The sequence below is a fragment of the Colobus angolensis genome, unplaced genomic scaffold (genome assembly GCF_000951035.1).
Source record: "Colobus angolensis palliatus isolate OR3802 unplaced genomic scaffold, Cang.pa_1.0 Scaffold144, whole genome shotgun sequence".
Classification (NCBI taxonomy): domain Eukaryota; kingdom Metazoa; phylum Chordata; class Mammalia; order Primates; family Cercopithecidae; genus Colobus; species Colobus angolensis.
The window spans coordinates 3787798-3794512 of record NW_012114533.1 but is presented as its reverse complement, the minus strand read 5'-3'; the positions used below and the strand labels follow the sequence as shown (position 1 = coordinate 3794512).

At 51.6% G+C, this 6715-nt stretch overlaps 1 long non-coding RNA gene across 1 annotated transcript; it reads right to left on the bottom strand.

Annotated features, from left to right (window-relative positions):
* Positions 1-302: 302 nt before the first annotated feature.
* Positions 303-5120, bottom strand: LOC105507159. Its single transcript, XR_001001050.1, has 5 exons — positions 4956-5120; positions 2535-2629; positions 1755-2070; positions 581-652; positions 303-418 (listed from the first exon to the last, which is right to left on the bottom strand). It is a non-coding gene; the product is annotated as an uncharacterized LOC105507159 (long non-coding RNA).
* Positions 5121-6715: the final 1595 nt, after the last annotated feature.

Below are 6715 nucleotides of genomic sequence, written 5' to 3'. Positions count from 1 at the left end.
CCAGCTCCCAGGAGAGAATGCATGAGACTTAGTCTCCTCTCAGGAGGCCAGTGACTCAGTGACCCCCACTGGCTCCAGTTGGGGAAAAGGTAGGAAATTATTGGTGGACCCAGAGCAGCTAGAGTGCTCAGTCCTTGGCTGGTGTGAGAAGCCAGGGACCCCACTCTTTTCTCTTAGATTTGGCCCCTGCATTTTAAGGCAATCTCTGAAACACCTTCCAGTTGGGGTGATCTCAAGACAATACAACCCCCAGTCTAAAGTGGGGCTGTTGGGAAAGAAAGGAAGGTCAGTTTGCTCGCACTTGTGTGTGGTGCAGTGGGAGCGGGTGTTCCTGGTCTGGAAGCCCCCATCTGCTCTCAACGATGCCTGGGGCCCAGGTCTCATGGTCACCTCCAGCTCTGCTCTGGTTCTCTTCAGACTGCCACAATAGAAGGAAATGGAGGTTCCTCAGGATCTGCCTGGAGTGGGGATTTCCATGGGCAGGGCAGCCAAGCCTGCCACCTGGAGCCCCACAGAACAGCTAGGGCCCACTGCTGAGGCTACCGGGGAGTGGGGGCTTGGGAGGTGGGAGAGGTCTTACCAGTTGGAGCAGGGCACAGCGTAGCTTCCCTTTCACAAACCAAGGGGTGCATGGGCATTCTCCTGAGCAGCCCTGAGGGTCAGAAGCAGATGGGTGGGATGGGGGAAGGAATGTGGGGCTCAGGAGTGAGGTCTTGGTCAGTCTCACCCAACCTTGGCGAAGTCCTCCTGTGCTGCCCTGATTCCCTTCACATCAAACATCTGCAGGGCCACGATCAAAAAGCCTGAGAGCATCAGAGTGGAGGGGTAAGAAGGTAGGGAAAAGGGGGGAATTAAACAAGATAAGGGGAAGAGTAAGGAAACAGGTAGGAGGGAAACAGGTGGGGAGGAGTGGAAACAGTGAGAAAGGAAACTCAGGAGATGGGGGAGGAGGTGAGGAAGAAAGGAAGTGGGGGAAGGGCATAAAGGAAAAGGGGTGGGAGAGTAAAATGGGTTCCCTCAAAGAGCAAGGGGCTACGAGGGGAAAAAGACTAGCAGTGAGGGAGCGGAGGACTGCAGGCGGAAGAGCGCGCGCGTTTTAGGATCCCCGTCTCAGAGGCTCTGCCCTGCCTCTGGATGTGGCGAACCTCAAGAGGTAAGAAGGTCCTTACCTCTGGTTGACAGGAGCGCGGAGAGGTGGAGGGGAGTTCGAGAACCTAGAGGCAGGTTCAAGGACAAAGGCACACCTTGTGCAGGCCTACCAAGTCACTCTAGCCCTCTTCGCTAGGGCCCTGGGCCGTTGGCAGGCGGATGGAGAAAGATGCCCCAGGAAAAAGCCCAGCACTGCTAGGCCCTACGTGCACTGGCTTGGAGACGCGGCGCCAGTGACAGGCAGGGCACAGTGAGGCCCGGAGCCCTTACAGTCGTTGCAACCTGGAGCTACCGAACCGGGGACCTCCGACCTGACACGCCTGCGAGGCTGCGAGGTCCAGAGGTTGGACCTGGTTCCTAGGGCGCGCCACTCCTTCTGACCCCTGTGGCATGTGTCCTGGCGCACCGCACCAGCCCGGTGCCTCTGCCCTCTCTACTGTTCCCTGTCTGATTCTGAGCAAGGCCAGCAGCCCACTGTCCCACCCGACCGCCAAATTTCCGCAGGGTCAGGCGAGCCGAGCCGGAACTGCGCCGGGGCAGTGGTGATGGCTGGGCGTCCCTGTAGCTTCAGGACCAAGGGCAATCCGGGGGCTAGGCCCGCAGACCCGGCCGTCGGCTGACGCAGCGAAGGTCTAGCCGAACCTTGGGGATCGTTCTCCCGGTGCCGACCGAAAACCCGGACCTCCGGGCTGGACGCGGAGAAGGCCCGATAAGACGTTACTTAAACATGTTACTTAAACAAGACTGCAGTAAACGTTTCTTTCCAAGTGAGAAAAGTCTTTTTCGTTCTCAGACGGTTTGAAGGTATTTGTGCCAACGAGACCCCCAGGGAGATTTAGAGGAAGCTTTCTATGTCCTAGGAAGCTGAGATCCCACGGAGCCGGTTTACTGTTGAGAGCAGACAGTTTCGAGTAGATAGCGCTGGAAGAAACACGAAGAATCTCTCTTGCTTCTTGGAACGCGATAACCACATTTCTCTCTCTATTCCCCCTCTACTAAAAATCAGAATCCGCACGAAGCAGGCAGTCGCTCTGGTTCAAATGAATTAATTTGCCGAAGACTGCAGCTGCTCTTCTGAAGTCAGATTACAATTTAAAAAGTTTATACACATTGAAATTTCGCTACGGAAAGTTAAACGCACGCTAGCAACAACAACAAAAAAGGAATGCATTCAGAATTCCAATTTAATCCTCAAGTTAAAACTGCTCACTGCACGCCCAAATAGCGCACACAAGCAGTACAAATAAATGTCTGTATGCAGGAGTCCTTTATTTAGGTGTTTTTTGTTTGAAAAAGTATTGAATTGATTTTCATTCAACAAAGATACAGTCTTTTCGACATGTTTTATTAACAGAACTGGTTTTGCTAAAGAAAGTGTAATTTACATTTTTATCTTTAAAATTTTTGGAGGGGCAGATCCACAAAGATAGCTGTGAAGCCCTCTCCCTGAGAAATCGAAAGTCACATTCTCAGCAAGGACCTGCAATTTATGAAGAACTATACAAATTACTGTATTTGGACTAATTTTCTCCCAGGAAAGAGAAACAGTGGTGAATTTAGAAAACTCAATTCCAAATAAAATCTAGGAAAATTTGGCATTCCTACAAACACATGCAAAACAAACTAAATGCTTAAAACAGCATTTCAAAATCTCTTTTTATGAAATTCCTTCAACAAGAAAAAACCTCCCAAGAAATTAGACCAGTTTAATGCCTTCTAGGACTCATCAACCCAGTTGACATTTCTTTGAAAGCACAAAATGTATTCACCCATCTCGTAATTAAAATGCTATTGCTTCTGAATTGCTTTAAAAAAAAATTGGGTAGCTTTCTAACATTCCTTAACAAAAAACTAAAGCAAAGCACACTTGCGCATACACACACACACCCCACCACCACCATCACCACTACCACCAACAAATTAACAAAAACCCATTTAGTGGGTCTCTCTCGATCTCGTAAGTTGACATTGAAAATGAAACTTCTAGAAGAGCAATAAAAAAAAAAAAAAAAGATTACCCTGAAATGTTTTGGCTGAGTTCATCACAGGATGATTTTTCATGCTTTAATAGAAAAATCACTTCTGATTGTAGTGTTACATTGTTACATTTTGATTAGAAAGCCACAATAACTTTCGACTTGTTTGTGGCCTTGGTTATATAATTAAATGACCATTTGAATAGCTGAGAGATAACGGGATAAGCAGTGGCATTTACAACTAAAATTATCTATTATCTGCCTATATTTATATGTACATTAAGCAATGTTTGTGTAGACAATAACAGTTATGAGAACACTTTACAGTTTTCAAAAAATTGTCATATTTTTCATTTCATAATGCATTTATTGTAATGGCTAGCATGTGGTTCCTTAAAAAAGAAAAAGGTACAGACGTTTATGTCTCTATACAGCACTTCCCCTTCAAGGACTTTACCACCGTTTACTGATGATCTTTAATCATAGGGTGGGGTAGAGAGCTTGTATAAATGTATGAGGTGATGAAAGCGTAGGAAGGCAGATACACTCGATTAAAACAAAATCAAACGCTTTCATGGATGCAGCCATCCTTACTTTATCTGACAGTAATTAGCTAAAGTGTCTGGAACGAAAACATATTATTAGTAGAGCACAGCTCCAGGATTTCAAAGATCTCCTTTTCAGACAAGAGAATGCAAATGCCCCAGAAGGCGATCGTAACTGGATAGGCGTTGGAACCAGATCCCACTCTCTGATAAGAGACTCCTGCGGAGCGACTGCTGCTGTATAACTACCGCTCTGGAGTTCTTCTCCTTTCAGGCCCGAGGCTGTCGCGGGTACAGGGTGCGCGCGCGGGAAAAGGAGGCCACCTAGATGAGACTGGCCCGGCAGGGATCCCTGCGGGGAAGCACAGCCACTGGGGAACCAGACCAAGGGAGTCTGAACAATACTGAGGAGGTAGCTGGAGACAACCCAAACCCCTGCTCTGGGCATAAAACTCAGATAAATCTCAGGGATGCGGTAGCAGATAGAGGTTTTCCGCAGGCTGGAACAGCACTGCGCTGGGCTGGGGATGGGGAAAGGAAGCGGCGATAAGGCCTAGGCGCCACCCGCTAGGCTCCTTCGCCTGGGAGTCCTCACAGGCCCTGGTGGCATACTGAGGAGCAACCTGCCCAGGGTCCTCAAAGGACAACCGCTTAGGCCTGGCGCAAGGTACCTGGCCCGGGGGCGGCTGGGGCGGCGGGATTTGGGGTAAAGGAGCACCCGCAGGCCTGCTGGTAGGGAGGAAACAGCTCCCTGCGTGAGCTGACAGAGACGCCCTGGTGGGCTCCGGCGGCAGCAGCGCGTCTGTGGGCGTGTATCCGCGATCAGGCGCTGGAGGGGCGCTTTGTCCTGGTCGCAGTTTTAAGACTTGGATTGTTGGAGCTAGATTTATGTAAGGCCTAGGAGCGAAGCGAGGCTGAGACGCAAGGGAGTGTAACAAGGAGAAATGCAGGCTTCGGTTGGAAACTGGGGAGAGAGATTGTTTAGATAGCCTTTCTCCTTTTCTTTTTCCAGAATCATGAAATCACCAGAGGAGAAGAAAACTGCGGACTAGAAGAGAGCAGAAACATTTCCCCTGAGACAGTTTTGCCCCGGAGGTGGGTTGGGGAAGTGAGGCTGGAGCTCAGCTTCCTGCTTGTATGCTCGGCGGCCACCGTTATGCACACACACTCAAGGTCCGCCACCCGGCAGTGCCGTGCACCCCTCCGCCCCCACCTCGGGATCTTTGCCCCCGAGCGCTCGGGATCCACAGCAAAACCAGGCACATTCCTCCCTCTGCAGACTCACCGCCTGGTTTGTAGACACCGGTCTGCGCCTGGGGCGTCAATAGTTTCAGGATTTAAAACAGAAAGACACCGGGCGCCCCTGTGGCTGAGGAACGGCGGTTCCGGTGCAAGACCCTGCCCACAGAGGGTCTCTCCCCACTGCCTGCGGGCAGCCGCCACCTAAGTACTCCTGGGCGCACGTGGCCCGCGTGGCACCCCAGCTCCCCCGGCGGACCCAGTGGCTGCCTCTCCACAACATTTCCGCTCCCTTCTGCAGAGCCCCGCCTCTCCCCCCTCCCGACAGGCTGTTCTTTCTCCCTTCAACCTTGAGCACCCACTCCTGTCGCCGTTGCGGGACCCGCGTAGCAGCCCTCCACCGTAGTACCCACTCCCAGCCGGTGTCTTATGCCGCTCGGAGGCAATGTCCACCGTTCCTGCACCTTTCACCCGCCCCTTCCAGGTGAGACGGGTCTCTTCCAGCTCCGCCATCCTGACAGCCAAAAAATTGCTTGGAGTGGCTGAGGCCGGATGAGGAGAGCCACGGTTGAGCTGGAACTGTTCCCTAATTTTTAAGGCCAGCGCTGCACATGGGTCTTTCTACGGACCTCAAAGCAGCGCCCGCTGCTCCTCACTGGACTAGGCTTGGTAGAGAGCAAATGCCTGTTGTGGAAGAAGATGGTCCCTACCAGCGCGGAGTTTCCAGAATCTGTGGGGGACCGCATAGACTCCCCCAGAAAACATCCAGGGCCTCATGAAGGTACCAGAAGGCGTGTAGGTAGAGAAAAAGTAAAAGCCTGTCAGAGAGGCAAGGCCTACATTCAGGCTCCTGATTTCAATAGGCGGAAAAGAAGGCCGCCAAGGCTGGGTCACCTCCCTTGTGAGGACAGATCCTGCTCTCAAAACCGTAAGAAGCCACCCAGTGTGTGCCACACTCCAGCCACGCACCACCAATGCAGTCAACAAACACTGCTTGACCTCCCACACAGAAAAGCAGCAGTTGACACGTACTGAGCGCGTAACATGCGTGAGGCCCTGCACTAAGATTCTGGCGTGTTTTGCTTCATTCAGCCCTAGCAACAACCAAAAAAGGTATTACTGCCTTCGTTTATAGACGAGGAAACAAACTTAGAAATGCCCAAGATCACACACTGACAAGGCCAAGCGAGAGCTGTCGAATACCAAAGTTTAGTCATAACTCTATCTTCCTTTCACATACTGCTCTGTGCACCTGCTGCCAGGGATACAAGGGCAAAAGCAACCCCAGGACCCTGCCCTCATGGAGCTTACAGTCTAAGTCTAACTGGAGCGACCAGGCAGGCACCTACAGCTATAGAATTAAGTGGGAAGTGATAAGTGACATGCGTGTCTTGCTAACACAAGCTGCAAGTTCAGAGGCTGAAAGAGGGGCCTTCCAGCTAGACGATCTAGGAGCTCTTCCTCGGAGAACATTTTCCACTCGTGGAGGCTAAGGGTCAGAAACATGTTCCAAGCGGAGAGAAAACTTGAGCAACGGCAACAAGTTGAAAACGGACATGTCACCCATCCATAGACAGATAAAACACTCCGTCTCCTCGTGGATCCAGCGCCCCGTATTTACCCGCCAGGAAGTTTTCCTGCCCCGCGCAGCAGCTGAAAAAAGCACACCCCTGGGGCATCCTTCTCTGGCGTTGTTCGTGGACAGCAAGCCTCCCAGAACTGGCCTAGGTCGGGAAGGTGCAGCCACGCGGGAATCAATGGTTCAGGAACCGGATCAGTGCAGCCTCGCCCGCAGCGTCTCGGACT